Source organism: Dipodomys merriami, unplaced genomic scaffold (assembly GCF_024711535.1).
Source record: "Dipodomys merriami isolate MVZ:Mamm:240054 unplaced genomic scaffold, mDipMer1.0.p SCAF_273, whole genome shotgun sequence".
Taxonomy (NCBI): domain Eukaryota; kingdom Metazoa; phylum Chordata; class Mammalia; order Rodentia; family Heteromyidae; genus Dipodomys; species Dipodomys merriami.
In genome coordinates, this window is record NW_027204193.1 from 376,670 (window position 1) to 395,142 (window position 18,473).

The window sequence follows — 18,473 nt, forward strand, 5'->3', positions numbered from 1 at the left end:
TAACTGCCAGAAAACTGGAGGTGGGTGCTGTGGCTCAAAGTGGTAGAGAGCTTGCCTTGAGCAAAATGATCTCAGGGGCAGGGCCCAGGTCCCAAGGTCAAGCCCCGTGACCAACATTAAAAAAAAAATTTAATTCTAACCAATAAAAGGTATGTGCTGCCAACCCTTTCAGTAGCACTGGGGAATGGCAGAGCACAAATGAATTACATGAACCCTTTACATAACCGTGTACTTAGTATTGTTAAATCATCGGCTGACGTGCTCACCACTATGGTTTTTCCCAGGACTTTTAGCAAATAGTACAGTTTATCAGTTTAGTTTTCCCATCTCTACCTCTTCATGCTGAACTCCAACTAAAGTTTACTATCGATTGTATCATTACTACACCCTGTCTGGCCTGATTTCCTCTTAATGGGACTGGACCAGGTAGCTAATGAGAGAATACAGGGGTCATGGGTCAAGAGGAGAGAGTGAATGCAGTTGTGATGTGTAGATTTTCAGACTGAGTAAAAAATCACAAGAAATACTATAAATCAAGATGAGAAAGTGTGTCCTAGAGGCCCGAGGCTGAAGGGGCGGGCAGACCCTGTGCCCGGTGAAATGCCTGGCATAACTAATGGGTGCTGATGAAGATGTGGAGGATTCTTCATGTCTTGGATACTTTGGGCTGCCAAAGGAAACTATGGGCTGGGTGGCTTAGATGACAGAAACCTATTTCTCATAGGTCGAGGTTGGAAGTCCAAGGTGCTAGCAGATTGGGCTCCTGCTGGTTTGCAGAAGGACCCTCCAATGGTAAGAGAGATGATCTTTCTGGTATCTTCTTATATAGACACTAGTCTTACTCATAAAAGATGCACATTTATGACTTAGTTATCTCCTAAAAGACTCACCTCCAAATACCAGTGCATTGGGGATTGAAGTTCCAGTTCATGAATTTTAAGGTAATACATCCAGCCCTTACAGTGCACATACGTGGCTGAGCAAGCAAAGGGCAAAATATCCCAACCTTTCAATAGAGAAGTGAGCTTTATCCAAACATATCCAAATCTCTAGATTTGGCCTTCCTCCAGACTATCAGCATCTCTTGCTTTGTGTCACCTTTACACATTATCAACAACTCGCGCTTGTGTCACTGTACGCACCACCTTGGTGCCATGCCCTCGTCACTTTTCTACTTGAGACCTATCCTCAAGATTACCAGATTTCCTCAAAATTCCTCATTTTACAGACCCCCTCTGTGCTAAATCCCTGCTACTTCAATTATAGAAGTTAAACTCCTCTGTCTTACAAATCAAGCACGGGATCAGGTGGGTAAGCTGGGAAGTAATTGAGACATCACCCCGGGTGCCTCTTTTACAGGATTCCACACGCCAGCCCCGCGCACTGCAGGGACACATACTACATTTGGAACTGCTGACTGAGAGGTCATAGTTGACCCAATGACCTCTTGTTCTTAAATGAGATTATAGATATGCTGTGGCTGAAGCCTCGTGCAGCTCCGACTCACTCTGAAACAGGTGAACAGGCAAGGCAAGCAGGAATAAGATATTCCTACCGCTGGTGCAGTGAAGCCAGCACCGCCCTCACTCCTTCAAGGGGCTGGTAATGGGCCTGAGGGCCCGGCCAGTGCCCTCATTACCAGCAGACTATGGCATTCCCTGGGAGGAACAGGGTGACGAAGGAGTTACCTGTGCCTGAAACCCTCCTAATGATGAAAGAAGAAAGCAAACACCATGGTCTCCAACTAGCCCCATAGCCCACTCCGTACAAACCATACCCAGCCTAATTCCAAGAGGAAAAAAGAAAGCCAGGTCTAACAAGCAAGAAGTAGATAGCCGGACAGTTCATGATGCACTGACTCCACCTGAATCTAGATGTCAGGCAGTTTGGTTGTCAAGCCCAGTGGTCTGAGCCAGTCCATCCCTCACACCTAGAGTAGACTTTCCTGGACATGGGTCTGGAACGCAGAACATTCACATTCTGGAATCCCCGACAAGCAGACTGATCACACACTGTTCACTGGATCAACCAGTGGATCCTCACTACATCTGTTTGGAGAATGTGTCCAACAAAAACTTTATTTCCTAAGCATGCATTTGTTGAGTGCCCATGATGTGCAGGAACTGACAATGCTGAGGGTATGATACTGATAGGCATCTGAGTTGATGCGTTTACAATATATAGAAGGAAGACACTAACAATGACCAACAATAATCCATCCCACAGACTAGAATACAACTGCAACAATGACAGGAACTTCACAGTCAGACAGACGTCCCTTCTAGAAGGGAGATTTCCAAGAGAAACATTGCTTGACACAAAATCTGAAACTTGAATAGGAACTTAGGCCGGCCAAAGAAGGAAGACTCTTCAAGCAGAAACAGCATATGGCCGGCAGGACAGAGGAGAGAGAAGGGGACCCTAGCATGAGGCTGGGAGGTAGAAGGGGCAACACTGTGTAAAGTCCTGGTTGTTCAGTAATTAGGAAGTTAGAAGCCATTTTATGGCTTTAAACCAAGAGACAGGTTGGGCATCAGTGGCTTACGCCTGTACTCCTAGCTATTCAGGAATCTGAGATTTGAGGATGCCAGCCCAGGTAAAATGTCCATGAGATTTTTATCTCCAATGAACCATCAAAAAGTTGGAAGTGGCCGGGCACCTGTGGCTCACACCTATCATCCTAGCTACTCAGGAGGCTGAGATCTGAGGATCACAGTTCAAAGCCAGCCTGGGCAAGAATGTCCGTGTGAGATGCTTATCTCCAATAAACCACCAGAAAACCGGAAGTGGCGCTGTGGCTCAATTGGTAGAGGGTTAGCCTTGAGCTGAGGGACAGTGCCCCTAGAGTTCAAGCCCCACAACGGACAAAAAACAAGTTGGAAGTAGAGCTGTGGCTCAACTGGTAGAGCACCAGCCTTGAGTGAAAAAAGGTAAGTGATAGTACCTAAGACCTAAGTTCAAGCCCAAGTACAGGCATACACACACACACACACACACACACACACACACACACACACACAGAAATCTTACTATGATGTAACATGGCAACGAACTACATCTTCCTTCCTAAATTATCTTGCCTCTAGAGATGACCATATCACATGTTTCTAGCTAATAATATATCAGCTCAGTTTCACCAAGGATCCTGAGGAGGTTTCTGCTACCATGAATGCAGACTTTATCCCTTAATCTGACATGCAGTGGACATATTATGACCAAGAAGGAAAGAGTAAAGGTAACCCTAATTATCCTAATTTGCTTTTTCCCTGAGGAAAAGCAAAGATAATCACAAAGATGTGATTATTTTAATTGGCCACTGAGCCAATATCTGTAACTGTCTCCATATTTCTGATTATATGAAGAAAAATAAGTCCAACTTAATGAATTAGTTGACTTCTTCATTATATGAAATGTATTCATTTTATTCCCCTTACAGATACAACCTATACCCAAGTGAACTGAGCAGCAGAAGTAGGGGAAAACACAGCCTACAGGGTTGGGGCGCCCCAGGGAAGGGGTGCCCAGTGAGAGGTTATCGATTAGAAGGCCGTGGGGAGAGAGTGTGAAAGAAGACGCTGTTCAGATTGGACAACTTTCTAGCAAGGAGACAGGAATCCAGAGATCAGAGTGGAAGAACGGAAGGAAGGCTGAGGCAAGGATGACCAGCTCCATGAGGATGATACCGCGCCTTCCTACACGGGGCCTTGGCGAGACCAGAGGCATAGGGATTGGTCCCCCAGTGTTTTGTAAGTAGAACCTTGCTTTCTCCTCTTCAGGGTCACCAGGTCACACCAGGGAGGGGCATCACCTTTTCACCCCCTTGTGAGGGAAGAAAGGAAAATCTTCACCCTTCCATCTCTCTAGAGAATTGACAGACAGCTTCAAAGCTGCCTACTGGGACCTGGCAATTTATCTGGCTCCCCTCAAAATCTCTCCAGGGGCAAGAGCAGCAGCAGCCTGGAAGGTGGAGGGCAGGTGAGGCAGACATTTGCCGTCTCCTCTGATAATTGGTCCACGAGGGCGATCTCCCTGCCCAGGCAGCTGTTGCCCTCTGGGAGGCCTCCTCCTCCCTGTGCCTGCGAGAGTAGAGTCTTCGTGTTGCCATAGCAGCAGCTTGCCCCCGGAGGAGGCCGCATGACAGAAAGATCCGGTCTCTTTTAAAGGTTGCTGATGTGGGCTTGACCAAGAATTCAGCCCGAAGCCCTCAAGCCACGCATCCACAGGCTTAGGAATTGTACCCCAGATGCTCAAGATGGTGAAGAGTCTGAGAACGAGTAAAAGCTGAGTTCACCAGCCAGGAGCAAAGACCAAAGAGCGGGATTCAGTCGTGGAATCTCCGGGGCATCCCGGGACGGGTTCCTGGAGGAAGCGAGGGCCAGGGACGCTGCTGTCTGGGGCTCTTCCTCCCTGGCTGCTGGTTGCTGGAGTGCAGGGACCAGACCATGCCGTCCAGGGACTGGTGCCGCCTCTGCTGCTGACACCATGCCATCTCAGCTCCTGCCCGTATCCGTCCAAAACACACTGCGCCGCGGGGCAGGTCAGCCCAGCAGGTCTTCCCGTCTCCCCCAGCGTGTCCGACTGGAGGCTCCCATCTGGCTCAGTGCCCAAGAGCAGGCTGCCTCTCTCCCCAACTTTCAGATTGTCCACAGCCAAAAACGAGGCTCCTGAGACCCCAGATATATTTGGTCAGAATCGCTCCGTTCTTTGCCTGACGTTAACGGCTCAATGGCCGGCCCCACGATGCCCCACGATGCCCCACCTGGGCCCCAGAAGACTACGCTTCACATTACCCTGTTGGGGGACCTCTGCAGCCCCCTGCCCAGCACAGCCCGACCCCTCCAGCTCCTATGGGACTGAGGGACCATCTGCTGCAGGGCCACGTGACTGTGTTTACCACCGCCTCCGGGCTGGGGAGGAGCAGCCAAGGGCTGCAAAGCCAGTGCCTGGGCGAAACGTTCATCACCCACGTGTGGACAGGGGACGTGTGTGGACCCTCAGGACCCTCGCCGTGTGCGGCAGGAAGCGCGGCAGGCCTCCCTCCCTGACGGCCTGCTCGCAGCGCCAGGGCCAGGGCCGCAGCACCAGGAATTCTATCCAGCTGTGCACCAGGTCCTGTCCCCAGGAAGGTGCTGTCCCTGAGCTTTGTTGCTCAAGGATAGCACTCTATCACATTGAGCCACAGCTCGGCTTTTAGGTGGTTCATTGGAGATGAGAGTCTCATGGACTTTCCTCCCAGGGCTGGCTTTGAACCACGATCCTCAGATCTCAGCCTCCCGAGTAGTAGGATGAACGGCGCGAGCCACTGGCGGCCCAGCAGCTGCTCTGATTTCTTTCCTGGTCCAGCAGCAGCTGGGCCCCTGAAGCCAGACCAGGGTGAAAAGAGCTGGACCTGAAGTCCTGCGTCTCCGTTGCTGCCTCACAGTTTGTGATGTAATCAACTGTAGGGGAGTCATTTCTTTGCCCTTCAGGTGCGAATCTGTGTCATGGAGGAACTAGAGACTAGACTGTACACCACAGGCCTATTGGGGATGACTACATAGGGAATCCTTTGGAGGGCACCTACCCAGCCCCCTCCCCGTCGGAGGCTGGAACCCGAGGAATGAACAAGCCCACAGCCAGTGACGGTAAGGGGAATGGACTTACTGCGGGCATCCCGAGAAGCCGAGGAGAGAAAGCCGGAGGCTCAGCCCTGGATGAGGGACCACATGCCCTTTAGCTCTGGTGCATCTGTCCCAGTATCCTGCTGCCGGCAGATTTGGCAGAAACATCTTCAGAGTCCGTTCCAGACATCACGACCCTTTTCTCCTTCGATCACATTTTCAACATGTCCACACAAACTGATCAAAATGCCTCATAGTGTATGTTCTAATTTTCCAGTTACTCCAATGACGCTGTTTGTAGCATTTTTTCTAGTCCCAGATCACGTACAGTGGTCATTGTTTGGCACTGCGTGAGGCATTTCTGACTGTTCCATGATCAGAAATATTTTCTTTTCTTTTTTGCCTGAGGAATTTTATAGTTTTAGTTCCTTTTTGCTGTGTGTGTGTGTGTGCGTACACGCACATACGCACGTGTACATGCGCATGCACACAGGCCAGTCCTGGGGCTTGAACTCAGGGCCTAGGCTCTGTCCCTGAGCTGCTTTTGCTCAAGGTCAGTGTTCTACCACTTGATCCACAGCGCCACTTCCAGCCTTTTCTGTGTATGTGGTGCTGAGGAATCAAACCCAGGGCTTCATGCATGCTCGGCGAGCACTCTACCACTGAGCCACCTTCCCAGCCCCTTCAGGATTCTTTTTATTCTCTCTCATATTCATATTTGTTTTTTCCCATAACAAGAACACTAGCTCCCAACATGTCACCGGTGTATTCATTTGCTTAATTCTACAATACATTGATAGTTTCAGGATTAATATACACATAAGCTACAAAACACAAACAGTCAAAGTATTGTGTTCAATGAGATTAATTCTAATTATATTCTTTTCTTTTTCTTCCATGTGTCCATGCAATTGACATATTTCATTTCTAGCTGCATTCTGCTTTCATTTTTCTTCCGCAGACTAATTTTGCTTTTGAGTTGTAAAATGTTTAGTGAAAACTACACTAAAAGTTATACTTAGAGTTAAGTGTCTCTTCCTCTTCTAATTCCTCAATTCTATTCCTATCCACATCTGTAGGAAACTGATGCTTCATTTGTGGTTTTTTTCTTCCTGTGTTTCTTTTAGAACAATAAGCTTTTTAGTCATATGGCATGAAACCTACATATATATGTATCTGTGTGTCTGTGGTACTGGGTCTGTTTTTACTTACTAGCACCCTTTTAAAGTGCCTTCATGTCCACTGACAGAAATCTCTTCATGTGTTTTTCTCGCTGTGAAGCCCTTGATGGTATGAGACCCGTGTCCACGAAGAGGGATTTAGACTGCTCATAAACAGTTCTGCAATGCGAGTAATGCTCCAATACATCGCGCTGGCTGGGTATTTTGCACTGTTCGGGGCAGTGTCCGTGTGGCTACAGATGCCAGCACCAGGTAAAGCTGAGGCGTCGGGCGCCAGGCGTGCCTGAGCGCTGGTGGGGAACACATTAAAGCTGGCAAACTTTTCAGCAGTGGAGCCGAGCAACTATTTTGGTTGGACTGTCTTGGTCACAAGCACGCAGTGCTGTGTCAACAGTATATAAACAAACGGGCCTGGCTATGTTCCCAAGCAATTTTATCTATTATAACAGGTGGTGAACTGGACTTAGCCAGCTGGCCATCATCTGCCAACCCCTGCTCCAAAGAATGCCCGAGGGTTGTAGGGGCCACCGAGACAGCACAGAATGGGACAGTGGCTGCCCCTCCTCGCGGGGACTTGGCTGGGGAATGCTTGCTGCAGCCCCCCTGACCGCCCTGACCACACTGACCATAGTGACCACCCTACTGACCACACTGACCACACTGACCATACTGACCACACTGACCACACTGACCATACTGACCACACTGACCACCCTGACCGCCCTGACCACACTGACCATAGTGACCACACTGACCACACTGACCATAGTGACCACACTGACCACACTGACCATAGTGACCACACTGACCACACTGACCACACTGACCATAGTGACCACACTGACCACACTGACCATAGTGACCACCCTACTGACCACACTGACCACACTGACCATAGTGACCACACTGACCACACTGACCATAGTGACCACCCCGACCACACTGACCATAGTGACCACCCTACTGACCACACTGACCACACTGACCATACTGACCACACTGACCACCCTGACCGCCCTGACCACACTGACCGCCCTACTGACCATAGTGACCACCCCGACCACACTGACCATAGTGACCACCCTACTGACCACACTGACCACACTGACCACACTGACCATACTGACCACACTGACCGCCCTGACCACACTGACCGCCCTGACCACACTGACCACCCCGACCACACTGACCATAGTGACCACACTGACCACACTGACCACACTGACCGCCCTACTGACCATAGTGACCACCCTACTGACCATACTGACCATAGTGACCACACTGACCATACTGACCACACTGACCACACTGACCATAGTGACCACACTGACCGCCCTGACCATAGTGACCGCCCTGACCATAGTGACTATACTGACCATACTGACCACACTGACCATAGTGACCATACTGACCATAGTGACCATAGTGACCACCCCGACCACACTGACCGCCCTGACCACACTGACCATACTGACCATAGTGACCACCCTGACCACACTGACCACCCTGACCATAGTGACCGCCCTACTGACCATAGTGACCGCCCTACTGACCATAGTGACCACCCTGACCACACTGACCGCCCTACTGACCATAGTGACCACCCTGACCATACTGACCACCCCGACCACACTGACCGCCCTACTGACCACACTGACCACCCTGACCATACTGACCACCCCGACCACACTGACCGCCCTACTGACCATAGTGACTATACTGACCACACTGACCACACTGACTATACTGACCATAGTGACCACCCTGACCACACTGACCACACTGACCGCCCTGACCACACTGACCGCCCTACTGACCATAGTGACCACACTGATCATAGTGACCACCCCGACCACACTGACCACCCCAACCACACTGACCACCCCAACCACACTGACCACCCTGACCATAGTGACCACCCTGACCATACTGACCACCCCGACCACACTGACCACCCCGACCATACTGACCGCCCCGACCACACTGACTATACTGACCATAGTGACCACCCTGACCACACTGACCATACTGACCACACTGACCATAGTGACCACCCTGACCATACTGACCACCCTGACCATAGTGACCACCCTGACCATACTGACCACCCTGACCATACTGACCACCCCGACCACACTGACCACCCCAACCACACTGACCGCCCTACTGACCATACTGACCACCCTACTGACCACACTGACCGCCCTACTGACCATAGTGACCACCCTGACCATACTGACCACCCTGACCATACTGACCGCCCTGACCACACTGACCGCCCTGACCACACTGACCGCCCTGACCACACTGACCGCCCTGACCACACTGACTATACTGACCACACTGACCACACTGACTATACTGACCATAGTGACCACCCTGACCACACTGACCACCCTACTGACCATAGTGACCATCCCGACCATACTGACCATAGTGACCACCCTGACCATACTGACTATACTGACCATACTGACCACCCCAACCACACTGACCACCCCAACCACACTGACCACCCCAACCACACTGACCGCCCTGACCACACTGACCGCCCACTATACTGACCATAGTGACCACCCTGACCATACTGACCACCCCGACCACACTGACCACCCCAACCACACTGACCACCCCGACCACACTGACCGCCCTGACCACACTGACTATACTGACCATACTGACCACCCCGACCACACTGACCACCCCAACCACACTGACCACCCCAACCACACTGACCACCCCAACCACACTGACTATACTGACCATACTGACCACCCCGACCATACTGATCACCCTGACCACACTGACTATACTGACCATAGTGACCACCCTGACCATACTGACCACCCTGACCACACTGACCACCCCAACCACACTGACCACCCTGACCATACTGACCACCCCGACCACCCTGACCATACTGACCACCCCGACCACACTGACCACCCCAACCACACTGACCACCCTGACCATACTGACCACACTGACCACCCTGACCACACTGACCACCCCAACCACACTGACCACCCTGACCATACTGACCACCCCAACCACACTGACCACCCTGACCACACTGACCACCCCAACCACACTGACCACCCCGACCATACTGACCACCCTGACCACACTGACTATACTGACCATAGTGACCACGCTGATCACACTGATCACATGGACCATACTGACCATACTGACCACCCTGACCACACTGATCATACTGACCATCCCTGACCACACTGACCACCCCAACCACACTGACCACCCTGACCATACTGACCCTCCGACCACACTGATCACATGGACCATACTGACCACACTGACCACCCTGACCACATTGACCACCCCAACCACATTGACCACCCTGACCATACTGACCACCCCGACCACACTGATCACATGGACCATACTGACCATACTGACCACCCTGACCACACTGATCGTACTGACCATCCCTGACCACACTGACCGTACTGACCACACTGACTATACTGATCATACTGACCACACTGATCACACTGACTATACTGACCACACTGTCCACCCAGACCACACTGACCACCCTGACCATACTGACCATACTGACCACACTGACCTGACCACACTGACCACCCTGTCTACCCTGGTCCACTGTGTCCACACTGACCATACTGACCACACTGACCTGACCACACTGACCACCCTGTCTACCCTGGTCCACTGTGTCCACACTGACCATACTGACCACACTGATCTGACCACCCTGTCTACCCTGGTCCACTGTGACCGCCCTGACCAGGGTGGCCTGGTGGCAGGAGGCACCTGGCACAAAGCAAACAGGGCTAGCAGGGCCTTCTTGGTGCCTTGCAGCCCCATCAGGAGACCGACAGCAAGCTGGTCACCAGGCCCAGAACGGCGGGAGAAGGCCCTGCCTGAGCCCCACCTGCTCCCTGCGGACGCGGAAGGACGCAGGGCCACAGAAGTAGATGCGGGGGGGGGGGGGGGGGGCAGGGGGAACACGGGATTGCCCTGCCCTGCAGTGTCCTTCCAGCGCCCTCTGCTGCCCAAGTGGAACACAGCCCTCCTGGAGCAGGCTCTGAACGGGAGCGCAGACCCCCAGATAATGCATAGCACCAGGACGCAGGGCTGCTGGACTGGATAATTCTATAGTCTGCATTTTCTAGTATTTGTGAATGATATTAATGTTAAAAACAACAGTCACAGGGGCTATCTGAAGTTGGACTGAAAACAAGTGTTCAACGAGCCACTTCAGCAAGGCTGCCTAATGGCTTTCTATGTTGCTAGGGTGTAAATTGGTAGGACCTTCCTGGAAAGCAGTTTTGCATTCCATGATTTGATTTATTAATTGCATCTGGGACTTTATCATAAGGAAATAAGAGATGCAAAGATGTTTTTGCAGAGATGCTTACCATGTTAATTACTAGAGTGCTAAAAATTAGAAAGAAAACCTACTATGAGTCTTGGAGCACATCTGTTGTCCTAGAACTGGGAGTTGTGAGTTCAAAGCCAGCATGGGCTACATGATGAGACCTTGGCTTAAAAAAAAAGAGCCAAGCGCCAGCGGCTCACCCCTGTCATGCTAGCTACTCAGCAGGCTGAGATCTGAGGATCGCAGTTCAAAGCCAGCCCAGCCAGGAAACTGCATAAGACTCAAATCTCCAATGAACCACCAGAAAACTGCAAGTGGCGCTGTGGCTCAAGGGTTAGAGCGCTTGCCTTGAGCTGAAGAGCTGAGGGACCGCACCCAGGCCCAGAGTTCAAAGCCCAAGACGGACAAAAAAAGAAAAAGAAGAAATGAAAGAAAGGGGAACCTAACTGGGCCCCACGGAGGATCGGTTGCATGCGTTTAATCACGGCCATGCCTTGGTGCGGCGGGAGGAGACCCTGTATTCGAGGGCTGGCCAGGCTTACCTCGCTCGACTGCTCTTCGAGTGGGATGGCCAGTGAGGAACAGGTCCTCAGACGGGCCTCGGCTGCCGAGAGCCCTCTAAGGCTTTGCTGTGCAGCCCGTGCTGAGCCTCCTGTGTCATCCAGGCTGACCTGAACTCCGCATCCTTCTCCCTCTCCCTCTCACCTGCGAGATTTCAGGCCTGCCAGAGCTGTTTGGTGGCTCAAAGTCCCAAAAACATTGGGACTAAGAGAGACAAGGCAGGAGAATGAACGATGGTGGCTGAGATGTGACATCCTTGAGCCACCAGGGCTTCCTTCCAGATGCCACGTTGTATGAGAAAAAGCAGCCCACTGTGTGCTGTGCCAGCAAGGCCCGTTAATGTCAGACAGACAGAACCCAAAAACAGCCCACTGTGTGCTGTGCCAGCAAGGTCCACTGATGTCAGACAGACAGAACCCAAAGCAGCCCACTGTGTGCTGTGCCAGCAAGACCCACTGATGTCAGACAGACAGAACCCAAAGCAGCCCACTGTGTGCTGTGCCAGCAAGACCCACTGATGTCAGACAGACAGAACCCAAAGCAGCCCACTGTGTGCTGTGCCAGCAAGGTCCACTGATGTCAGACAGACAGAACCCAAAGCAGCCCACTGTGTGCTGTGCCAGAAAGACCCACTGATGTCAGACAGACAGAACCCAAAGCAGCCCACTGTGTGCTGTGCCAGAAAGACCCACTGATGTCAGACAGACAGAACCCAAAGCAGCCCACTGTGTGCTGTGCCAGCAAGGCCTGTTGATGTCAGACAGACAGAACCCAAAAACAGCCCACTGTGTGCTGTGCCAGCAAGGTCCACTGATGTCAGACAGACAGAACCCAAAGCAGCCCACTGTGTGCTGTGCCAGCAAGGTCCACTGATGTCAGACAGACAGAACCCAAAAGCAGCCCACTGTGTGCTGTGCCAGCAAGGCCCATTGATGTCAGGCAGACAGAACCCAAAAGCAGCCCACTGTGTGCTGTGCCAGCAAGGCCTGTTAATATCAGACAGACAGAACCCAAAGCAGCCCACTGTGTGCTGTGCCAGCAAGGTCCACTGATGTCAGACAGACAGAACCCAAAGCAGCCCACTGTGTGCTGGGCCAGCAAGGCCTGTTGCTATTTAAGACTGGAATAGAGCATGACACTGAAGGAGAATGCTCGAACGCAGGCCCGGGTGAGTTGTGCGCGGTTCTGATCTTGTTAGAGCGCGTGTTGTGAGATTACGAGTACGCTGAGCGGTGAGCCGTGGCTCGTGCAGGACTGCGGGCTCTCTGTTGCTGTGATGAGTTTGTTTTATGTTTTCTACATTTTCAAATTGTCATACACTTGGCCCACGTATCAGTGTCGCACACCTGGCCCACGTGTCAGTGTCGCACGCCTGGCCCACGTGTCAGTGTCGCACACCTGGCCCGCGTGTCAGTGTGTCGCACGCCTGGCCCACGTGTCAGTGTCGCACGCCTGGCCCACGTATCAGTGTCGCACACCTGGCCCACGTGTCAGTGTGTCGCACGCCTGGCCCACGTGTCAGTGTCGCACACCTGGCCCGCGTATCAGTGTGTCGCACGCCTGGCCCACGTGTCAGTGTCGCACACCTGGCCCATGTGTCAGTGTCGCACACCTGGCCCGCGTGTCAGTGTCACACACCTGGCCCACGTGTCAGTGTGTCGCACGCCTGGACCACATGTCAGTGTCACACACCTGGCCCACAGGTCAGCGTGTCGCACACCTGGCCCACGTGTCAGTGTTGCACGCCTGGCCCGCGTGTCAGTGTGTCGCACGCCTGGCCTACATGTCAGTGTGTCGCACGCCTGGCCCACGTGTCAGTGTGTCGCACGCCTGGCCCACGTGTCAGTGTCGCACGCCTGGCCCACGTGTCAGTGTCGCATACCTGGCCCACAGATCAGCGTGTCGCACGCCTGGCCCGTGTGTCAGCATGTCGCACGCCTGGCCCACGTGTCAGTGTCGCACACCTGGCCCACAGGTCAGCGTGTTGCACACCTGGCCCACAGGTCAGCGTGTCGCACACCTGGTGTCAGCGTGTCGCACACCTGGTGTCAGCGTGTCGCACACCTGGTGTCAGCGTGTCGCACGCCTGGCCCACGTGTCAGTGTTGCACGCCTGGCCCACGTGTCAGTGTGGCACACCTGGCCCACAGGTCAGCGTGTTGCACACCTGGTGTTAGCGTGTCGCACGCCTGGCCCGCATGTCAGCGTGTTGCACACCTGGTGTCAGCGTGTCGCACGCCTGGCCCGCATGTCAGCATGTCGCACACCTGGTGTCAGCGTGTCGCACGCCTGGCCCGCATGTCAGCGTGTCGCACACCTGGTGTCAGCGTGTCGCACGCCTGGCCGCGTGTCAGTGGGTTCAGCGGAGGACTCTATGTTCAGGGAACAGCCTCTGGCCCAGGCGTCTGCCCGGCCGCTCCCCATCTCTCCCCGGCCAGGCAGGAGAGGTCGGGGTCACCGCACACGGCCCAGCTCCTGGCCTCGGAGGGATCCCCCTCAGACACGTCGGCCCGTGTCTCCAGCAACCACTTGCTCAGCAGCACAGCTTCTCCAGTGCCCTCCTGCCGCTTCCGGCCTGGCTTCCCAGACCCGCCTCCCCGCTGAAGAGCGCTTCCCACACCCTCCCCTCAGGCTCCAGGACAGGACAACCAAGGGGGCGGGGGTGGGAGGAAGAAGAGAACCGGAAACGGAACCAGGAACGTGAGCGTAATAACCCATGTCCTCTGGTAGCTGGAGCAACACTTCAAACGCTAAATACACCAGAAACAAGGTGTCTGAGTGCAAGGCACAGAAGGACGGCTGGGCGCGATTCCATGCGGCCCCTGCCTCAGGCTGCTGTGGGTTGCATATAGCATCACAGTGAAAAACGAACTTTTCTTTGAATTTTGATTTAAATAAAAAGCCAGGTGACCCTTGATCAGAGGCCCAAGGAAAGCTAGCGTTGTGACTCACACCTGTAAACCTAGCTACTCCTGAAGCTGATATCTGAGCGTCACAGACAACTCTGAGGGACTCATCTCTAATTAACCACCCAAAATCCAGCAGTGGAGCTGTGGCTCCCAAGTAGTAGTATGCTAGCAAAAAAGCTCAGGGACAGGGTCCAGGCCCTGGGTTCAAGCCCCAGTACTGGCATGCACGTGTGTGCATACATGCACACACACACGCACACGCACACACGCACGCGCACATGCACACACGCACGTGCACACGCACACGCACACACACGCACACGAGGTCCAAGGCACCCTTGTTCTGCTTTGCTCTAATAATGCCACTAAACTTTTAAGAAAGAAAGAACATCCTAGAAACCTACTCATAAACCATTAGTATCAAGACTAGGAATCAGAGTGAAGGAAACAATGTTTAACTGTTCGATACAGTGTAATTTCAACTTGTAAGAGAATAACAGGAGTAAATGACCAGAGTCACTCACTCAATGCACGCATTATACAATCAGTCAACCCTCAAAACACATCATTAAAAGGTCTTTAAATGGTGTTGTTACTTGAAAAAAGGGAATCGTTGAAAAGGTGATAGCTGTGTTCCTGTGGCCTTGCAGATGAGCGTGGGCAATCCGGACCGGGGGACGGAGAAAGGTGGTCCTACAACAGGAGGTCAGCTGGTCAGCAGGGGCTCACACCTGTCACCCCTGCCGCTCGGGAGGCTGAGCTCTGAGGATCGTGGCCCAGTCAATAAAGGCTAACTGCTTCTGTAGTCAGGCTCACATCTACCCCGAGAAAACCTGCTGCTCCACAGTCCCGGGTCCGCCATGGGCGGTGCCCCATATGGGAGACCCGCACCCCAACTAACTGACTCGCCAGCTTCTGAGCAGCCTCTGGGCTTTCTTCTCACTCATCTGATATTTCATTAATTTATCAAATATTTATTGAATACCCACTATGGGGTAAGTGCTGGTGCTCCAAAGATAAATAAAGCGCAATCCTTACCTCAAAGTGCATCTCCCCGAAGAAACTGTCCATTCAGTGTTTATCACACAAGAGGAAAACAGCTGTAAAGACGTAACGTTTCAGGAGGAAGTTTTCCTCCTTGGACATCCCTGTCCAGTAGACTCTCATGGGTCAGGAGTGCTCGGGCCCTCCTGGGGACAGCTGCCCTGGATGGGCCCCTCCTGGGCCGGCTGCCCTGGACCGGCCCTTCCCGGGGATGGCTGCCCTGGGAGGTCTGCCCCGCCAGCTCTGCTTGCTGCTCTTTGGCTGCCTGTCATGACTCTTGAATCTCAATTGCGCCATCTCATCTCTCCCCTTCCTGGCTTGATCATAACTCTTTGAAAACAAGGACTTCCCGGATGGGCACCAGAACTATTAAGAAAGTAGAAGCAAATAGTAGGTGACAAATGCATGCACAATAATATTTGTTTATTGCTTCCAATCACCTGGTTAGATCTGGTTTCCAAGTAAAGCCTGCGAAATGTCTCTGTGCAGTAACTGTAAATGTGTGCCGCCACACCACACCCCTTTGGAGATGATCCTGAGAAGTCTAGCCATGGCCGTAAGGAAGCGTCTTGCTCCAACCAGTTAGAACCCTTGATTTTGTGGATTCTTAAATATCTGGTTTCAATGCAAGGACAAAGGAAAAGAGGAATAAATGGAACACTGCAAGTGTTTGAGCTGATTCTCCGTCAACCCAATCTCCAAGAGCTTCACCTGAGGACGATTTCATCACAGTCCACCTGCACTGCAAGAGCTATGGTCACGAAGGTCACTTCTGTCCCCGCCCAGACACCCGAGGGTACTGGGTTAATTTCTAGTTAGCCAGAATGACTTGGCCCCTAAATGAGGTCTGATTGTGCTTTGATTTCTTCCTGTTAGTAGTGCTGAGAAAAAGATTGATATTTACAGTCAAAACAGGGACGAGTTGATTGTCCTGGGTCTTACAAACAAGAAGACAGCGGTGACCGGACATTCTCTGCTTCAGCGCTGCTCTGTGTCCCACTGTGGCCTGCAATGTGCTGCGTGGAAAAATCAGCTCATTCTGAGAGAAAACAAGAGTTTGGAGGCTCCTAGCTCCTATTTACGGCTGTATTAATGTTCCAAGTCTCAGTTTTGGGCAAGTGTACATTAGCCATTAAAAATTAATTTATTTTTATTTGTTCTCCAGATTAATGGTCCTTCTAAAATAGAAAATTGAATTAGGACTTAGCAACTTCATTTGCAAAAGCTAATTGAAGCACATAGTGATGAAATTAGACGTGCAGAAGTGAACTTCTGCCACCCACTCAGCCATGGTAGGGAGGGTGGTTTTACTTCTGAGCAGAGAGCCGGGAAGCAGCCGTGTGCACCTTCCTCTCACCTCCGCTGCCCACTGCGGCGCTGGGGACAGGACAGGGACAAGCCCGAGCGTGGAACGCTGAGTGGTCTGGATTTTGTGTTCTTTCAAAGCATGAGTGAAACACGAGTCTGTTTTACAGACAGACAGGTTAAACGGCAATTGTTTCTTAAGAGAGTGTAATAAAGCCGGGCGAGGTGGTACAAGGCTGCTTTCCCAGGATCTGAGGCTGGGGCACGAGATGGAGGATTCAAGGCTAGTTAGACTCCGTCCCAGGGACAGCAGCCGGCTTCTCTTGGGAAGTCGGCAGCCTCCAGGAAGGCAAACCCCAAACACCATGGCATCCGGGCTCCTGGGGGGGTTGCTGCCGTGCCAGGGTGCCGCCAGCCAAGTCAGGACACGTGACCAGATCACAGGGACTGCCACACACGAGGGCTCACCGGGACTGAGGGCAAACCATCTCCAGCGCGGCTCAAAGAGCTAAAGAGACCAGGAGGTGAGGCTCACAGGTAGAGGAGCAAAACGGCCAGGCAAGCGTGTGAGGCCTGGGCAACAGCCCCGGCCAGGCGAAGCCAGACTCTCAGTGTGGCAAGGATTTCCGTGCCCATAACTCAGATGGAGCCCATCGCCTGCATTTCCTGACTCCATTTCATTTCAGTAATGTTTTACCTTTTACCTTGATCATTAGAATAAACTAACTGTACGGAAGGATTTACTTTGACTAAACTCACCCCTCCACTGCTCTTTCCTAGGGAGTCTTTTGAAGAAGGCCCAGGAGCTCTCCAAAACACACAGCACAGCCGTCGCGGTCCCTGCCCTGCAGGGCCCTCTGCACCTGAGCAGAGCACCGCATCCTCTCCTGAATGTATTTCCTGTTGTTGCCAGAAACAATGGCCCGTTCAACTCCTAGGTCTCATGCTTGGAAACACAGTGCCTTGGAAATTCCTCGGATAACAGTTTGCAACAAAGACATGTCTGTGGACCGAGGGAGTCAGGTTCTGAGGGACCAGGACATGTCGTGGACCCTGGAAGTCAGCCTTTTGGGGATGCAGCAGGGACTACATGTCAGCTCAGAAAGAGACGTTGATTTGTCCAAGTTAGGGAAATCTTTTATTCTTCATCTTTGCATACTTTTCCTAATTTCTCCAAGAGACTCAGCAGAAAGATCGCCACTGATGTTTTCAGGAGCCTTGTAAGAATGTGGACTTGATAAAGACTCTTACCCAGGATAGTAAATCTCATTGGTTCCCAGTTTGTTTGAACGTCATGTATTCATTTGGCTTTATAGCAATGTGAGATCTCTAAGGCATTTACAACAAGTTCTACATACATTCAAGAGACAGTGTAATAAAAATACTGTAGACGGACTGCGGAGGGCGCAGGGCGGAGGGCGCAGGGTGCAGGGCGCAGGGTGCAGGGCACTGGGAGGAGGGCACAGGGTGGAGGGCGCAGGGCGCAGGGCGGAGGGCGCAGGGTGGAG